Raw genomic sequence first — 4,912 nt, 5'->3', positions numbered from 1 at the left:
TGCCTATGAACATGGGAAGCAGAAGCCACTTCCGGAAAAATTCAAGCCTGACAGAGCGGCGCAGGGCAACCTGAAAAAAGATTTTTAAAATATGTATATTCAGTACCCTGAGGATGAATGTGTTGTTTGTTTGTCTTTTACAAAATCAGGGAAGTGTTACTACTGGCTAGTGTCTGCTATCCCCTCAGATTAATGTCAGTTATTATTTCCTTTCACTACAGTCCTGGCTCCAAGAGGACAGGGAATTTCACTCAATGGTGGTTGCATGAAAGCAGCCCTGGTGGGTTATGTGTTCTGCTGCTAACCAATAGGTCAGCAGTTTGAGACCACCACGCCCTAGAAAGATGAGGTTTTCTACTCCCATAAAGGTTCACCGTGTTGGACACCCCGGTCCCCCCAACCAGAGGCAGTTTTACTCTCTCCTGTAGTGTCCTATGGGGGAATCAACTCAATGGCACTGAGTGGTTTTTTGTTTTGTTTTGTTTTGTTGTTTGGGGTTTGAAGTTGGTCTGTTTTGTAGTTGCTGCTATACTCTTCAGTAACTGCAAGAATTTTCTATTCAGAGTAAAATGAAATCATTATTAAATAAATGAAAAAGCTCCATGCATAGGTGAAAAACCAGCAAATGGTTATTAAATAAGAGCAGGTGTTGTGAAACAAGAACAGATTCTTATAAAGAATTGAACTGTATGTCTTCGGCATATGAGAATAGTCATAAATGAATAAATAGTCCCATCTTATTTAAGTTTTATTTTAATAATTGAGGTTAAGAACACACAATTATGCTACATGACCAGGAGCCGAGATAAGCCGGTACTGGAAGAGCTAGAAAGGAAACGATCAAATGAAAACTGATAGTGTGTAAGTCTGCAGAAAAACCAACAGGTGAAACGTGTTCTTAAAGGCCGTTTAATTTTGAGGATAGAGATACCTAAAGTTATTGTTTCACATTAGATTTTGTTATGTGAAATAAGTGCAGTAAAGGTTTAATGGCAATCAACAAAGGGTTGAAAGTTAAGTATACAAATAGAAATGGGAGAAAAAAGTTGAATGAGCAATAGGGAACCCAAATATTCAACCTTCAAGTAATAATATATAAAAATGTGGAATAATAGAAATTAATAGAAAATGTCTGGGAGTTCAGGTTAATGCTAGGTTTTGGGTTAGGGTTGGGGCTAGAAAAAGAAAAGAAAATGTCTGTATAAACAATCAGGATAAACAAATGAAATAAATTTAGAATTAAAAAAACAACAAACAGACACATTGTATTTAATAAATGAGTTAGTCCTGCAGGAATCAACCTGATTAAGAGCAAGTAATCAATTCACAAGCAAAATTACCAAAATCACAGCTATTAGAGTAAGTGAGCAAAATAACAGCTTTACCTCCCAGGGCTACAGAGGTCTAACTCGCTGGTTATTCAGAGCTGTGTGAAATGTTTCAAATAATAAAATATTTAACATAAAGTGGGTATTCAGCACGAGATGATTAGCAGTGAAAAGAAAAGGCTTCTAAAAATGAAACATGTATTTTTTAAATTAAAATATCTGGAGATGAGTTAAAGAGTAGCTTGATGAAATAAATGAAGAACTGGTCAACAGGGAGATACGTTATCTCCCCAAAAAGCACTTAGAGCAAACAGAAACCAAGAGATCAGAAAATATAAGAGATGTTCAGAGACACTGGAAGATAGAATAAGGATTAACATAAGTCTACTTGCGGCCCGTGTGGAGATCATAGAAGACCTGGAAAAACACAACCTTAAATATCTTTAAAAAGATGGAAAGCGTAAAGAAATAGAGGAAAGAAGTAGGAGGCAAAGGGCATACATACAAGCCTAAATACAGACATGTACATATGTAAATATATTTAAGATTAAGGGGGGAACAGACCTAGGTGCAAATAATTATAGGTTTGGTAGTAGGGTAGCAGGTGGACATTGGGCCTCCTCATGCGCATTCCCCTAATACAAGAGCACCTTGCTCAGCCAAACGGTCATTTCATGATACCTACCTTCCCGACATGATCGCTGAAGACAGATGTGTGCATAAGAAAATGTGGTGAAGAAAGCTGATGGTGCCCGGCTATCAAAAGATATAGCATCTGGGGTCTTAAAGGCTTGTAGGCAAACAAGCGGCCATCTAGCTCGGAAACAACAAAGTCCACAGAGAAGAAGCACACGAGCTTGTGCGAACACGAAGTGTTGAAGGGAGTGGGGACCCAAAGTCCATCTGTAGGCTAATAGACATCTCCTTACAAAAGGGTTGCGGGGAGGAGAGGAGCCAGTCAGGGTGCAGTGTAGCAATGATGAAAAATACAACTTTCCTCTGGTTCCTAAATGCTTCCTCCCCCTCCCCACTCACTATCATGATCCCAACTCTACCTAACAAATTTGGCTAGACCAAAAGATATACACTGGTACAGATAGGAACTGGAAACACAGGGAATCCAGGACAAATTATCCCTTCAGGACCAGTGGTGAGGGTGGCCATACCAGGAGGGTGGAGGGAAGGTGGGGTAGAAAGGGAGAACCGATTACAGGGATCTATTCTACATACAACCTTCTCCCTGGGGGATGGACAACAGAAAAGTGGGTGAAGGGAGACGTCAGACAGTGTAAGATAAGGCAAAATAGTAATAATTTATAAATTATCAAGGGTTCATGAGGGATGGGGGTGTAGGGAGAGAGGAGTAAAAATGAGGAGCTGATGCCAGCTCAAGTAGAAAGCAAATGTTTTGAGAATGATGAGGGCAACAAACGTACAAATGTGCTTGACACACAAAGGATGCATGTATGGATTGTGATAAGAATTGAACGAGCCCCCAATAAAATGATTTTTTAAAAGGTGAAAAACACGAATCTGCCTATAGAGTAAGCGCAACTTGTCCTGAGTCAGATAAGCCCTAAAAAGTTTTACTCACACATAATTTAGTCACATTAGACAATGCCATGGAAAAAGAACATGGCTTGGATGCAACGAAAGAGCGAGGGCATGCTACTGCTTTTCCTCATGTTAAGCATGTATGTACAGCGTAGTGAATTAATTAGTATGGCTGCTCTAGACCATTGGCCGTGATTCACTGGTTTGCGTGCTGCTGTGAGGCTAGAAGCTATGGCATCAGTATTTTAAAGGCCAGCAGATGACATCATGGTACCTGGGTGTCAGAGCAGCTTACAGAAGAAGACAACCATACAAATGCCTGCTTCTAAATGACTAATGCCAGCTGGTTTCAGCTCCCTACTATTGAAGATCTCTTACTTTAAGAGCTCCACTTCAGATTTTTACAACTTGCAGTTTTACTAGAGGTAGACCTCAGACATTCCACATTCTGATTACTAGGGGATGTTTGCAGCTCTCTTCCTGAATTCTAAGTCATGCCACATTAGCAGATGAAGGTCCTGATACACTTTATCCACAAAGTTGGAGGCATTGGCCAAAAGGTAACAGAAGCCTCCAGAAATGGATGGTATACCAACCGAGATGTTTCAACAAATAAATGCAACACTGGAAGCGCTTGTGGGTCTATGCCAAGAAATTTGGAATGCAGCCACCTAGCCAACAGACTGGAAGAGATCCATAGTCCTGCCAATTCTGAATGTAGGTTATCCAGAAAAAATGTGGAAATTATCAAACATCATCATTAATAGTACACACAAGTGAAATTTTTCTGAAGAGAATTCAAAAGCTATTGCAGCAGTACATGGATGGAAACTACCAGAAATTCAAGCTAGATTCTGCAGAAGACATGGAACAAGGGATATTACTGATGTCAGATGAATCTTGGCTTTATGCAGAGGAAACAGGAAGGATGTCTCCCTGTGTTCTATTGACTCTGCAAAGGCATTTAACAAGTTATAGATAACATTATAAAGGATAAGAATTCCAGAACACAATGGATGCTCATGAGGAACCTGTACGTACACCAAATGGCAACTGTTTAAACAGACCCAGGATCCTGAGTATTTTAAAATCAGGGTAGATGTGCATCCTTTTGCCATATTTCTTCAATCTGTACACTGAACAAATACTCTGGACACCAGACTATAGAAAATAACAGCCATCAGAGTTGGAGGAAGACCCATCAGCCACCTGCAAACATGCAGATGCTACTACCTTGCTTCAGTACAGAGAACCAAAGTGCTTTCCCATAAAAATCAAAGACTTCAAATTTCAATATGGATTATAGAATTATGTGTTCAACGGTATTCGATAAGATAGTAGAGGCTGTGCAAGCACATTGAAAAACTCAAGAAAAATCAGCAAAAATATTCTATTGCAAAACAGTAAAAGACAAGTGGTACAAGCAGAAATGGCTAGAAGTTCAAACATAGATTTAAAAAGCAGGAAATGGGGAGTTAGCAACAACATGTGCAACGGAGAGGAAAAGTCCTGGAATTGATTGTGGCCATGGTTGCAAAACGCTGCGACTGACTGAACTGTTTAAATGTATGATAGGTGCACTGTGTGCTGGTGAAACTGTTAAAAATGAATAATTTTTCAAGGGTTGCCATGAAGGTATAGAAACAAAATAATGTCAAAGAGTGAAGCTATCATTTCTTGACATAGCCTCATCTCGGCCTGCATGCTTCCGCAGACACAATTTCCTTCTCTCGAACTCTTCCCCAAGAACTCTGGCCCTGGCGTCCTTGAGGGGCTCAATCGAGTCCCATGTAAATGTCCTTTGAGTTCCGGGAACAAAAGGATGGCAAAAGGGGCATGAGTTAGTGAATCGTGCCAGCCTGGCCGGTAATCACATGTGGGGCTGGTTGAAAGGCGGAGGGATAAATGGGTGGTGAGCCTCGCCTTTCTAGTTCGCGGGTCTCTTGTTTTGTGATGGTTGCAATGGGTGCGGCTGCCTTAGCAGTTCCCTGCTTCAGCTTGCAAGATTGACTTCCTACAAGACATCCCCA

The sequence above is a fragment of the Echinops telfairi genome, unplaced genomic scaffold (genome assembly GCF_000313985.2).
Source record: "Echinops telfairi isolate 266 unplaced genomic scaffold, ASM31398v2 ScPeMD7_5868;HRSCAF=6743_0, whole genome shotgun sequence".
In the NCBI taxonomy this organism is placed as follows: domain Eukaryota; kingdom Metazoa; phylum Chordata; class Mammalia; order Afrosoricida; family Tenrecidae; genus Echinops; species Echinops telfairi.
Note: the sequence above shows the minus strand (reverse complement) of the source record.